The sequence below is a fragment of the Falco punctatus genome (assembly GCF_963210335.1).
Source record: "Falco punctatus genome assembly, chromosome: 1".
NCBI lineage: Eukaryota > Metazoa > Chordata > Aves > Falconiformes > Falconidae > Falco > Falco punctatus.
This window is the reverse complement of record NC_137580.1, coordinates 93669988-93684797: the sequence shown is the minus strand read 5'-3', so window position 1 is coordinate 93684797 and position 14810 is coordinate 93669988. Positions and strand designations below refer to the sequence as shown.

At 51.7% G+C, this 14810-nt stretch overlaps 1 protein-coding gene across 1 annotated transcript in view; it reads right to left on the bottom strand.

Annotated features, from left to right (window-relative positions):
• Positions 1 to 2839: 2839 nt before the first annotated feature.
• LOC308062990 (uncharacterized protein) overlaps positions 2840 to 14810 on the bottom strand; it is a gene marked incomplete at its 5' end in the record, with an annotated part of 59490 nt that continues 47519 nt past the window's right edge. The window contains one exon of the mRNA XM_080385348.1: positions 2840 to 14810. This exon is cut by the window's right edge and continues 45224 nt beyond it.

Genomic DNA, 14810 nt, shown 5'->3' with positions numbered 1-14810 from the left:
AGCTTATCTCAGCATCCTGTAACTGCTTTCTTCCTGACACTGACCTCAGCTCCTATCCCCTTGCTAATGATAATTCCTCTAGATACTGGTTACAGCCTTGCAGTGGGAAAAGCATGGTAACGAAGGCACTGTTTACTTCTCCATATAATCCCTTTGCTTCTCCTCCCCATCCCAAGACACAAGTGCCAGCTCTCCTTGCTCTCCATTACACTTCCAGTGTCTTTCCGTAACTTCTTTTGTTGCTTTTTATGCACCTTGCTGGCTGTAATTCACTTGGCTCCTTAGCCTTTCTCGCTCTACCCCCATGTGCTTGAGCTTTCCCTTTACACTCATCCTTATACCCTCATTCCTATTTTTATAGGATTCCTTTTTGATTTTCAGGACACTAAAGTGCTCCTGATGCAGCAATATTGGTCTTTTACTGTTGTCCTGTGGTTCCTCTGCATCAGGATGTTTAGCTGCTGTGCACCTAATATACTCTTTTAGTAACTTCCCACAGTCCTGTATTTCTTTTTTTCCTTAGGATGTCCTCCCACGGGACTCTTGCTGGTGGCAGAGCATCCCCACAAGTTCCTTAAGTTCGTGTTTGTGCATCCAATTGTCTTTTTTTTTTTTTTTTTTGGATGCTCCCTTTCTTTTAATGTGAAACCTGATGAACCATGCTGTTTGTGTTTGCTGTGCCCCACACGATGCCTGACCAGTCCTTCCATGTTGGTCAGAAGCAAGACTGGAAGAGCTGCCCCCCGCCATCTCCCCAGTTCCTGCACTTTGGAAAAGAAAAAAATGGCCAGGGAACTTTGCAAATGTTGTCTGGGTAGGCTATGTCCTCCTGCATTTGTTTTTGTGATGGAATGTCAAAATGAGATGGTTTAGACATAAAAAAGTTGCTGTTTATTCAGCCAAATGCTTGCTGAATGAGGCCTTAACTTGAGAATAATTGCAGATAAAATGAAGCTATATTTTTGATGAATAAATTGTTCTTCTTTCAAATGTGCTCAATTTGAGGTTTAGTGCTATGATAAATCTTCACTAACTTCTGTTCCTGAGAGAAGCAGCAGACAGGGAGGGAGTGTGCCCAGCCCCGGTGCAGGACAGATGGTCCACGCTGCAATCCTGTGGGGAAGCAGAGCCTCCTCTCCACCGGCAAGAGTGGTGGGGACCTGCCAGCTCTGAGCACGGGCACCTTCCCTGTGGTCTGCTCAGCTCTAATGGGAAGGGGGGAGTAATGGGAATGCAAGAGAGGTGCGTTGAAGACTGGTTATCACCTAGAGGAAATGTGCCCAAGATGCCACCCTTGCTCTCTAGCCAGCCAGTCTGTCCATCCATCCCTTCATCCATCCCTTCAGCCTTCCATCATCCATCCATCTGTGTGTTGGGTTTGCCTGGCAAGGTTTTGGAGTTGGGGGGGGCTACAGGGGTGGCTTCTGTGAGAAGCTGCTAGAAGTTTCCCCCATGTCTTATAAATCCTATGCCAGCTGGCTCCAGGATGGACCCACCACTGGCTGAGGCTGAGCCCGTCAGTGACGGTGGTATCACCTCTGGGGTAACACATTTAAGAAGGGGAAAAAACCAGCGCAACAGATGGAAGCAGAGAGAGGAGTGAGGCTCTGTGAGAGCAACAGCCCTGCAGCCCCCCAGGTCAGGGCAGGAGCAGGGCAGGAGGTGCTCCAGGTGCTGGAGATTCCCCAGCAGCCCATGATGAAGACCATAGTGAGGCAGGCTGTGTCCCTTGGCCCATGGAGGTCCATGGTGGAGCAGATCCCCACTCGCAGCCCAGGGAGGACCCCACGCTGGAGCAGGGGAGGAGTGTGAGGAGGAAGGAGCAGCAGAGACAATGTGTGATGGACCGACCACAACCCCCATTCCCCATCCCCTGCAGCGGGTGGGGTGGGGCGGGGGGAGGCAGAGAAAATAAGAAGTGAAGTTGAGCCTGGGAAGAAGGTAGGGGTGGGGGGAAAGTGTTTTAAGATTTGGTTTTATTTCTCATTATCCTACTCTGATTTTGACCAGTAATAAAATTTAACTAATTCTCCTGAGTCGAGACTGTTCTGCCTGAGATGGCAGTTGTTGAGTGATCTCCCCATCCTCATCTTGACCCGTGAGACTTTCATTCTATTTTCTCTCTCCTGCCCAGCTGAGAAGGGGAACGATAAGCGGTTTTGGTGGGCACCTGGCCTCCAGCCAAGGTCGAGCCACCACAATCTGCTACCTTTAACAACATAGTGCGGGAAAAGGGACTATATATTCTGCAAAACCCTTTGAGCCAAGGAAGCAGAGGTGCACAAACCGTGACAAGTCTGAAGGTGCTGTGGTTGCCAAGGCTGTGGGTGCAGCCTCATGCTAGCAGGCAGCAAAAGGTAAACACTGGTGAACAGAGGCTACGATGGAGGACAAGGACACCACTCAGGGGTTGGAAGACAAAAGGAATCCAGGGATGGTGAGGAGTCAGGCACCAGAAGACAATTTCCTAACCCAAAATGTGAAGCCATGTTCTGCACCAACAGAAGTTGAAGTTGTGGCCTCTGCAGTCAATGATGCTCAATGAAATCATGAGGAAACATGGTGGGAGAAATGCCACCACTAGTCCTGCCATGTCCTCGGGGCAGTGAGGAGTGTCCTGATGGGAAGCTCCTCCCAGCCCCACCTTCCTCACTATGTCCTGGTTGGTGCTGCCCATGATCTGAGACCACCAGATCTGGGCTGGGGAGGAACAGCCAGCCCCCATGGGGATCAGCCAGCCAGGGCTATGCCTTGGAGGGTACTCTGCCCTGCTGGGAGAGGTGGCGATGCCCATCACCACACCTTGTCCTGCCCCTCACAGCTCTCCCCAGGTTCAGAGGAGAGCAGGCTCTGCTCTTCATCTGGCATGGTCAGGGCAACGCGGGACTTGGGGCCACAGGCATGACCCTGTTTGAGGACATCTGCTGCTTGTGCCCCCAGGGAGGACAACTCCCTGACCCGGGGAGCTGCAAGGTCTGCCCAGACCTGCCATTGCAATGGTGGCAGCTCAGAGGGTCACACGTCACAGATGTGACCTCAAAAGGGAAACGCTAAGCTGCTCAGCTTTCGGAGAAGCTTAGCACTTAAAGCTGATTTCAACAGCTTTTGCCTAAAGTTTTAAGACCCGTCACTAATCAGCAGCTGGTTTATGGCTGTTGTAAAAGATCAGAAAAAAATAAAGAAATCTCCGAAGTTGGGGGGGGAGCGCATCCCAGCTCCTGCATCCATCACCAGCGGTGCTGACATTTACGAGTGCAGGGAGCCATAAATCCATGTGGGACCGACACCAGCCTGGGACTTGGCACTGAAGGGGAAGTATTGTGTCTGAACCTGTGTCCTGCCCTGGGAGAAACTTTATTAATGCTTTGCACAGTGATCCAGATGCATCCAAGCCCTGGGACACCCATCTCTGGATTCTGCAGGCTCTCCTACCTGCTCCTGCTGCAGCCTGGTGCTCCTGCTGGATGATTCTCTGCTCCCAGGCCTCCTTTGGGCAGGACAGCTGGGAATTTTTTGGGGGAGGGGACAGGCTGTGGCACATTTTGCCGTGATTTCTGTTGCCCTCCTGACTCCTTAGCTTCACGGAACAGCTCTAGTGCAAACCGCATCCCTCCTCAGACTCGGAAGGGAATGGAGAAATTTGGTCCAAACTTGTCCCCTGTGCAGAACCGCTTGTCTTCTAGATGAAGCTGCTCTGTATCAGGCCATGGGATGCTCTGGGCCATGGAGAAAAGCCCCTTGGAGGGATGGCTGTAGTTTGAGGGGTCTCTTTTCTCTCTACAAGTGCTTCTGCAGGTAGTAGGTCCAAGCACTGCTGCCATAGGAACTGGCTGGTGAAGTCTCCCAGCTCTGCACTTCAGGCTTGTGGTAAAATCTAGCCCAAGGGGAGGATGCTACAGGCAGCCCAGCAGTGTCCCTGGCCTGGTCTTTGCGCACAGCTGGGACCTCCTGGGGCTGCAGCAGCTGAACCACAGCAGGGGAACGGAGAAGCCAGGAGGGACCCCCGGCTGGCGGCCCCTGGGCACTGGGTTTGGCAGCTATGTGTGAGTCTGCTCAGCCTGGTGCAACCCTGAGCTGAGCCTGCTGCCAGCAGGGACCAGAGCCAGCCATCACCCCTACGGCTGACAGCCACCCCAGAGCACCCTGCAGGTGCATCAGCCTTGCTGTGCTGACCATCCACCATAACCAAGCCTTCCGTCCTCACCAGCGCAGGAGCAGGATCCTTTGCATGGCAGCCAAGGAACAAGAATAAACACAGGGCAGCTGGAGTGAGGGGAGGCTCAGACCCCATCCTGGTGAGCACAAGCAGAACGAGACGTCCATGCAACCCAGCAACTTGTGTCAAGGATGCCTGGGCCACCAACAAGGCCACCTGCTTGCTCGCTCACCAGCCCTCCAGCACCCTTGCTTCCAGGCTCAGACCTCACTCCATCACCTTGTAAAATATTTTCTTTGCAAACCTAAGGAAACCGTGCATGTGTGCGTGCAGGGGGAGAGGCCTGAGACGTCCTCAGCTGCTGCGTTCACCCCGATTACACATAAATTGACATCTTGTAGCAGAGCTGTCCAGAATACTGAGTAATTATAGCTCGTACTGAATCACAGAGGAATGTGGGCATGGCATCTCTCTTACAAATCATTGCAAAGACCCTGCAGATTAAATCCTTCTTCCCCCCCATAAAGGGCTGCATTTGTGCTGTAAACAGTAAAAATAGCAAGAGCTGTTATTAACGAGGATGTACCGCAACTGCTGACTCCAATGCAAAACGCATCTCCATATGGTCATTACAGTTGAAGGACAAACCCAGTATTTTACGTTTCTCACAGTTATTGTTCATCAAATGTTTATGAAAATGCATAATGACTGTGTATGATGAGCTTGTTGTTCAATAAAAGGGATGTGATGAGGACCCATGTGAATTTCCAACCCAAATAATAAAGACCATTAAATTAATAGCCTAATTATGCGATAAATTCCAAACCACTTTCTAGAATGCATTTTATTTTTATTTAACCTAATAACATGTTTATCTGCAACTCTTTCTGGGATTTGTACAATAAACCCACAGCGACGGCGATGTTTCCTTGAGTCTCAGTTTCTATTTTTATTGCCCTTCTGGAAGGTGCTGAGGGCCCAGGTCCCGGCTGGGTGGCATGGCATGCACTGGGGCCGAGGGGTGCGATGCACAGAAGAGGTCCAAGCAGGGCTTTGAATCACTTAGAAATGCTGAATGCGTTACAGTGCCGATCCCCCTCTGCCAGGACCCGTGTGGGCTTATTCTGCCACTCACATACCCTTTGAGGTGCCTTCTTGCCAGCTCAGGGCCACATGCAGGCTGTGCAAGCAATATTCAATACCGCATTTTTGCAAGCAAGCAATTATTTGACATCACTCAAAAAAAAAAAAAGTTCATTAATTTCACTTCCTCACTATGCAACTGTCCAGCTTCATGCAAAGTCCATTGCCATGCGCAGCCGTACTCAGCTCTAACAAGCTGGTGACTGTATCCTCCAGCAAAGCATGGCGTCCCCACCTCGGCACAGGTGTTGACAAAGTGGAAGACCATCAGAAAAGAGCTGCAGGAAGGGTGGAGTGGCTGGAAAAACCTGCCTTACCCTGGGAGATGTCCTGCAAATTCGCAAGGTGACCTGCCTGCAGTGCAGAAGTCCTTGCTTTGGGAGACCTGTGCTGGTAAGAGACAGGTGTGTGGATGAGCAGGGCAGCACACAGGGAAGAGCCAGCTGTGGAATCAGACGCTAGGATGAGTCAGATCAGAAATAAAATAAAAAAATAAAAAAAAAAGAGCATGAACAGCTCAATTACAGATCTGTCAGATTCGGTGTAGCTGTCAATCTTCTACCGGAGAGCTGTCAGGGAGCCTTGGGTCTCTGCCCTGCTGCATCAGTGCTTTGAGGTCAGCAGTAGGAGAGACTGAGAGATATTCTGAGCTAAACCCTGTGGGTCTGGGGTGCGTGGGGACTGCTGGGGCCATGGCCACTCCTCCACATCCCCTTCCCTTGCCTGCACCCCTGTCCTCATCCCCTTGAAGCCACATGCCCCTGTGCACCTCCAGTCTCCTCCTGCACATCCCTCATGGTGCCTACTCACCCAAAATAATTCCTGTGGCCCAAGGAAACCCTCTGGGAATGGGTCACGTAGCACTTTGTGGTGTCCCATCACCGTCCTGTCATGGCCAAGCTCTGGGCACATTGCTTTGGAAAATCAGAGCAGTTTTCTCTCAAAATCCATGACATACATCAGCAATCGGGGTCTTTTCCATTCCATTTTCTGGCTGCGCTGTAAGTGGAAATGTCCCTGCACGCAGTTAACATGTCAGGCGAGGAGATTTGAGGCTTGTGCTCCTCGGCAGATCCGCTAAATGTTCTCTGAAACACAGCTACGGGTAATTCAGTAATAACCAATGCCCCATTAACAGCAAGCAAGGACTTGCAGCAGGCTTCTGAGAGGCATCATGCAATTAGCTGAAACTTCTGTAAACTATAAATATATAATTAGACTCTGTCTAACACATTACGGTGGTGGAGGGGGGGGGTCTATGCACACTTCCCAGGCACAAACGCCTCCCTGGCTGAGAGCAGCACGTTTGAACAGCGTCTCAGCATTTATGTCCACTTAATATTCCTCTTGCAAAAAGGTGTTTTATTAAATGACAATTTGAAACTTAATTGTATTAATTTTCCATTGATTGCGTATCTAATTCTAAATGAACTCATTGGCACCTCGCTTCCCTGCCTGCATGTTGAATTAATCTCCAGAGCCGGCATACCTGCAAACACAAAAGCTGACGGAGTTCCAGGCTTGTCGCTGGCATGTCACTCATTTATGCAGGTGCTGAATACTCACCCTTTGCCCCCAAAGAAAGGGGCCAATGCTTTTGTTTTGCAGATGCTGGGGCTTTCATGAGTTTCCATGTAGGCAGTGCTCTTGGCCTGACCTTGGCTCTTGGTCCTCTGCTTGTTGAAGCCCCGCTGGAGGAAAGCTCATGGTTCGTGCCAGGCATGCCAGGCTTGTCACAAACAGCCCCTGTCAGCAGGTATGGGTCTCTGGGAGCTGTTGTCCCACCACAGCAACCTGCTGGTGTCTGTGGCCTCATGTTTGCTCCAGGGATGGTTGAGCATCTAAAGGAGCAGGATTGCTCTCCTCTTGCTTGGAAAGAAGTGCCTCTGGCCAGGACCTTCACTGTGTCCTTGGATTTCTCTTCTGTGCTTTGCCATGGGGCTGTAGCCTTCTGTCCATGGCCACCACTGGTCCTGAGCCCTTCCAGGCCCTCCTGCCCTGGTGATGCTGCTGTGTGGACAAGCACTGAGGTGCACAGTGGCTGGACTGATAGGTGCATACCCCCAGGGACGTACCAAAGGGTAAGATAGGGTGTGAAGACCCAATGAAGTTGCCACAGCTTGCCTGCCATCAACAACCAACTTGCCTTGCTTTGTAGGTCCTTCTGCCGCACCTGCCCCTGTCCTTGTCATCAGGAGCTGTGTTGGGTCCATGGTCCTGCCTGGTGAGCTGAACTCCCTGGGACCGGGGTCCATGACAAGAGGATCCATGACGCAGCTGAAATCCCCTCCTGCCAGCACAAGAACAAGTCCAGATGTTTCTCCAAACAGCATTTGAGGTATGGGGACATGCTGTGCAGCCCCTGCCCCTCAATACCCTCATGTCTTCTGATGCTGGTTCCAGAAGATGTTTCTTCATCCCCAGCTGGGATCCTCAGCCTATCCAGGGGTTACTGCAGATCCTCCTGGTTTTGGCTGAAACATGACTGGAGAAAAGAGAAGTTTCCAAGAAACACCATCTGCAGGCATTGAACCTTGCTGAGCCCATGAGACACACCGTGGGCTGCTCTCAGTGCCCCGCTGCCCTGGACCCTCCCCAGCTCCAAATCTGTGTCCTCCTAAGGAAAGCAAAGAACACACATCTCACTCATGAATACTCCTGCCTTGGTTCCCACTCCCAGAGCAGCTTCTCCATCCACACCAGCCCATGAGAGGATACCTCTGGATGGGCAGGTTCCAGGTCCTAGTTCCCTGGATGGGCAGGGCAGTGGGAGCTGTCTAATGGCCAGGATGAGGGTGGTGGTGGTGCTGCCCTCCAAAGTGATGTGGGGCACCTTTGGCTGGGGGGCTGTGTGTGAAACAGGCTGCTGGAACGGGCAGGTGGTGCAGCATTGCCTGGCTGGTCGCTGGGGCACAGGGATGCGTGCTCTCGGCTGCACACACCGGGAATGGTCACAGGAGCTGCGTGACGTCCTTGTCCCAGGCACCAGTGTCCCTGCTCCTGCTGCACCCTGGCTCAGCGTCTCTTCTGAACATGGAGATCGTAGCTTTTATAGGCACTACAGCACTCATCGCTTCATTCGAACGGAGGCTTCTTATGGTTTAATATCATTAAATACAGATGCAACTTGTGTTCTCTAAAGCCATAATGCCCCTTCCTGTTACTGCCTTACAATTAACTGGGCTATAAAGCTTTCAAACATATTGCAGACACTAATTCAACTGGATGGTGAAGAAACATGGTTTTATTGGGCAATTACAGCGCTTGGAACATGTTCCAGTCTGTGCGATATCTTCCCAACAGAAATGGGGGCTACCAGGCCATGCCACTAGGAAAGGTTCAAAGGTGGTATCAAAACAGCAGTGTCTCTAGGCTGCAGGGATGGTTTTATTTACACCTTAATAAAAAGCTCTCCAGGAGTGATGTCAAAGCTTGTGAAAGCAGAGAGCACAGAGAGCTGTGCAGATCAGAGCTGGGCCAGCTCCTCTGCATCTCCACTCTGTGTTGCCTGCCCAGCCATCCTCCATCACGCTGCAGATGCCCATCTGCTCCCCCGCTGCTCCCAGTTTGGTTGCAGATGCCCAGTCTGTGCCCTCCGCACTCAGCCCACACCTAGTGTATTGGTTCTTGCAGAGCTGTGCAGAGAATCCATCGAGCCCCCTACTTCTGGCAGACCCTGAGGGCGCGCGTGCACATTGCTGGACAGGAGGAGGAACGGGGACATGGCAGCTTTTGGGGTGTTGGTCTCACGTATGGGATCCTGGTCCTTCAGCAAGGACATGTCCCAGTGCCAGGGCACAATGGGCAAGGGAGTGAGGAAAGGTCCTGAGGTGGGTGGTACTGAGCCAGGGGACTAAGGGAGCCTGGGGAAGCTGGGATGGGCCCTGGCACCATTGCTATGATGGCTACCAAATAGAAGACGGTCCTCATCTCCTGCGGACCTGCAGGATGCCCCAGAGACAGATCTCTCAGTGCTTTTGCTCCTGACATGGAAGACACATAACATGACATGATACACACCAGACACGTAGGCATGCCTGAGCATGTGTTTGGGCAGGAGATGAGAGCAGACATGAATTTATTTAACTTCTCTGAGTGTGGGGCTTTCTCTGGAGCACATCCTCCCACCAAAGTGTCTCTGCATCTTTGCAGGCCCTTGGAAAGGTGAATCTAAGCCCAGGTGCACAGCCATTCCCACTACAGTGCTTTGCTACCCTGCGCAAAATAATGTCTCGTAGGAGGATGGTTGAAGGGAAGCGGTAGAAGAAGTGCTTCCTTGTAACATGCGGTACCTCTGCTGGTGCAGCCACCCAGGGAATGATCTCACCCAGGTCTCACTCATGCACAAGAGATGCTTCAGCCTGCCTGCAGAGTGGAAGACCAGGTGACATGAGATGTGGATGCTCAAGCAGGCCTGGAAGGCAAGACATTCAATGCTGAGGAAGGGAAAAGCAGTGTGGGTCACTCCTTGTCCTGAAGAGCTTTTTCTGGTTGTCCCTGGAGGTCAGCCACAGCAACCACTGATGTAAGTGGCATGGCCAGAAGCAGCAGGAGGGTGGCTGTTGTGTTGAGGACAACTGCTAGTGTTGGCAAGGCCATGCCACTCAGCCAAGCCTGAACAGCTTCTGCAAGCAGGAAGGGATGAGTGGGCCGTTAGATGTGGGGATTTCTTTGGAGTTAATAACCACATTAATGAAAGAAGTTGTAGTCAAATACTCCCTCTTGACCATGCTGATTTCCACAGCCTGGACTGGGAGGAAGAGCAGGCTATATTCATATCACTTCCCCACCCCCCCTCATTTTAGAAATGGAGAAAATCTCTTAAGTCTTGAGGAAAATGTTTTTATTTCTGCTATAATAGCAGAACTTTGTATCCCTGTTTATCCTTGATATGACTGCTGCTTTCATGGTATTGCCTTCAAGAAATGGTTTCTCATTTGTATGTTCCTCTCTGGAGGGGAAGGTCATATCCTTCCTTCACGAATGGGAAAACTAATTAGGGAAGTAATTCAGCAGTTGCCTGATAGGTCAGATATCGGAAATAAATATACAGGTTAGTGCATTATTATGATGTTGGGTTTTTTTGCTCCTTTAGTGAGTCATAAAGAAAACATGTTGTATTAAGAAAAGATTAATTTTAGCACCGACTGGTGGAGCAGAGGGTGTGTAGCCACACAGCACGCTCAGCAGCGATCTGGACACAGCCTGGGAGCCTCTCTGCAGCTTTCTGGAGCAGCGTCACCTCCTCTCTGCAGTCGTGCAGTCGGGCACCATTGCATGGGACTCAGGTGTGCTCAGCAAAGCCTGCTTGTCAAAAGACGTGAGTGACACAGATGAGCGAGTGGATATTCCTGTTCCCCAAACTTCTGCAAAAGGTGCGGTTGCTGCTATTTGATACATAGGAAAAAACAAAGCCCCGCTTCTACTCGAGGTCTCTCATGACATCTGCTGGGTTTAGGCACTTCCCAGACAAGGCACCGCTGAGCTGCACCTCTGGGCATCTCCTCCCACCGCTCTACACCCTGCAGGTTGCACTGGCACCTCATTCCTTGCCCATAAATGCTCGTTCCTTGACTGTGCCTGTCTGGGAGCGGGCTGAGAAGGCTTGTGAAGCTGGTATGGTGTTCAGAGTCTCATTAGTGGTTTTACACTGCCTGCGATCCTTCCACTGAAAGCAGAGTGTTACTGTGGGGGATGCTCATCTCTGCTATTCCCCGGCACTGCTCTGAGCCCAAGGGGCAGGAGCAGCGCCTCCTGGGACGGCATCCTATGGGTGGGAAAGCAAGACATCCCTCCACTGCAGCCTCGGAGCTGGAGCAAGTGTGGGACCAGTGAAGCGGCATTCATGTTTGTAGCTGTTTACTGCTTGCAAATGAGCTACAGCCTAAGAATTGTTCACAGGAATGGCTCCAAGTAACAAATTCATTTGAGAAAGCCGCAATCTGCTCATGGCTAATTCGAGAACAGAAAGAGAGGAGGACTGGTGCATGTGATGAATTATTCACACGGTGCTGAGGAGGGTGCATGAGGCCCATGGTGCAGAGGTGTGATGCATTCATGGCTTGGCCTTTGCAGCTTCAAATGCAAAGCATTTTGAAGCAAAATGAAGTAGCCTGACCTGGCCCCAGCCCTGGGAGCAGATTCCTGTCCTTGTTCTTGAAATAAGGAGAAGCAAGCAAAATGCCTGACTGTCAAAGCTAGGTGGTAGGCAGTCAGGTACATATGTATGTGCCCATGCATTAGCATGTAAATCACTGTGCAGCAGGCAATGAGGTTACACCTGGGAGCAGAACTAGACATGTTCATTAGGTGCTACTAAACTGGGAAATAAAACCTACCAGCAGTCCAAGAGAGTCTGAGCTGCCACCTGAGAGAGCAGGTTGTACAGCGTGTGAGTGTGCAAGGTCTCAACAGCTTCTGGTGGTGCTGGATTAACTCCACTGGGGTACCTGTGACCTGCCTGGCCAGCATGGTTACTGACATTGAATGGTCTAAGTACCGCTCCAGAACTACATGAGAGACAAGGAGCAGAAGGGAGTGAGAAAGGGGGACGGTGCAGGAGGACAAAAATAGGACTGACATTCGGCAGAGATGCTGAAGATCATGGTGGATGGTGGAGCTGAGCTGGAGGCAGGGAAGGAGTGGGAGGAACACATATGGGAGGTAGAGGGGCCAAGGGTCCTGAAGTGTTCAATGAACCTGACCCTGGGAGCCATAACTGCAGGCTGGCAGAGTGATGAAATGAGTATTTTGTTCCATGGGATTGGACACAGCAATGGGTCCAGACCATGGCACGAAGGGGTCACCAGCAGGGCTGGAGACTTCTGGGTTGTCACAGTCCAACCTGGCTGGGAAACTGCCTTAGAGCTGGGGCTGCTCGTACACAGGTCAGCTGCTCCCCAGGAGTCCTGATGGGCTCAGGAACATCTCAAACTGGATGTCAGCAGGCGCAAATATAACCTTGGGCACAGACCAACTCGGGGAATTAGACATCACCAGCAGCCATCTGGACACTGCTGCTGGAGGACTTAATGCTAGCAGGGAGAAATGAGATCAGTCAGGACCAAGAACAAACATTTTTGGCCAGGAGTGACCAGAATAACAAATCCTTAACCCAAAGATAGTCCAGGTGAAGCAACAAAGTGCCATTTTCTTATAAAAGAAGTGTTTTACCCAAGGGTCCCTGCTGTCTGTGGGTGAGATGGGAATGAAGAAGGAGGGTGACCACTCTCCATCCCTTTTTCTGGAGTGCCCGAGCCCTTTCCACCACCCCGTCTGTGGTCAGCCCTGGCAGGGGGCTTTATAATGGCTCTAGGTGCTTTCTAGCTCCAGCCTGCTCTGCATACCAAGGCTTTGAGCATCCTCCTCCTGCAAATGCCATCTCTGTTCCTCAGAAGCCTGAAGGGAATTTCAGTGCCCTGTCCTCCAGCCTGTGGTGCTTGCTTCCTGAAAGGTAATGCCAGTTGGTGGCAGGTCTCCTTGCCGCAGGGCTCGGAGATGGGAACCTCCATTAACCTGCCCAGTGCCTGTGAGAGGAGGCACTGACCCAGCTGTTTGTTACAGCTTTGTAATTTAATTTGAGTTTATTGACTTGTTTGTCACGGTCTGCGAGCAATCACTGCAGTGCTCGGGATCCAGCGCTTGGGAGCTGCTGCTGACAGTTATGTGCTCCTCCTGCTTCTCCTGGCCAGCCTGGAACAAACCTCAGAGACTCAGTGCCTGTGGGTGGGATGTGAGTGGATCCAGGGAGTCGTCACCCACATCACCCGCAATGCCAGGCTGTGTTTCTGGGAGGGATCAGCTTGACAGTGCCTGTTCTCCACATGCATGTTAGGAAGGCAGCCTGGCAGGTGATTAATTAATAAGGGGCACTTGTTGGCAGCTTTCTGCAGAGCCCTGATGTCTAGAAACACTTTTGTATCTCAGTGGCATTTTCTGAGCGATGGAGGGAGTAGTGAGAAGCAGTAGGATAGGGAGTGCTCCATTAAATGGACCTTCCTAGGGCAGGAGCCATCCTGCTGCCGGGATGGGGATCAGTCAGAGGGCAGAAAGTGCTCATGTGTGATGCAGACACTCTGAGGAAGGTTGGAGCATGTGGTCCTGCTGCAGGGCTGGAGGGGCCTTACTAGGAGCTACTGGGCTTGGCTGTGAGCAGACCATTATGCAGAAGCTGTCTACCAGTGGGCTTATCTCTGGTGCCACATGGCAAGTCCCGTCATTCACGTCCAAGTCTCTGCTCTCAAACCCGCTGGCTGGCTGGAGCCTTTGACCCAAAATCCAGTGTGAGCCTTGACCCAGAGGCAGGTTTGGTGGGCTCCATGGCACGCAGGACGCCCTTTGCCCTGGTCATGCTACAGATGCTGTACAGAGATGGTCAGTGTGGTGACTGCAGGTCCCTGCATGCATCAGAGCATGGACTTGCCAGGCTCCAGTGCTGATGGGGGCACCATCAGATGCTGCAGTAGAAGGTGCAGCACCAGGTGTTGCATGTGTGGGATAATTCTGGTTTCTGAGTGCTAGAGACTGGATTCCTCCAAGGCACCAGGCAAAGTGTCTCTGCCAGAATCGCTGCTGTGCTCAGCCGCACGTGAATGATCTTGTTATCTGTGTAAATTTACAAGACCCCCTTCAGACTCGCTAAATTCCAAGACCAAAGTGTCTTCTGGTACTGGGGAGGCCCACAGGTGCCTCCTGCAAGAAGGTATTGCCTCTCCCCACAGGAGCTGCTGCTTTCGAGTTTCACTGGGTGTCCTTGGATTAGGGGGCAGATAGAACAGATGCTGACAATTGCTCTTTTCTAGATCACTTATCACATTGTTGTGCCCCTCTTGCCTGCTCCTTCTCCAAAGCAGCAGGCTCAGCCTGTCCAGCCTCTCTTCACAGCTGAGCTGCTCCAGGCTCCTGCCTCAGCCTGATGTTCTCCAGGAGGAGTTCAACACGGCTGCTTTCTTTCAGTGACTCCTTTAGCCTGGTTTAAACCACAACATCAGCACAAACTGAAATTTTCAACTATATGCATTTGCTATCTGACCATGGAGGGGCATCACATGCAGTTTCCTTCATGGCTGGTGCTCTTGCCACGGGACCTTGTTTTCTGAGTATGGTTCTCTAAAGGCCACACACCTCACCCACCCCATCAGTGTGCCTCAGTTTACATGGCTGGAACGTCCCCAAAGGGCTTAGGGGAGCTCAAGCTCCATGGCCAGAGTAGGACACCTGGAGAGGTTGCTGCTTGCAAGCAGCACTAGGTTTAAATCCCTGGGTGGTGTGATACTGCTGGAAGGAGTGGCAAGATCTGTCGAGCAAAATCTAGAGATGGCCCTGGGCAGACCTCCAGCATGGATGCTGCTGAAGATGCTGCTCCATGGGGAGGTGGGGACCAGCCTCCTGCACCACCCTCCCACCTTTGCTGGGAAAGCTGGGACCCTGAAGAGCAGGGAGACTTGTTGCACCATGGTGCTGCTGTCTGAAGGAGGCTGCAGCGGTTATTTTTCTGAATGCTCGTTGTTTG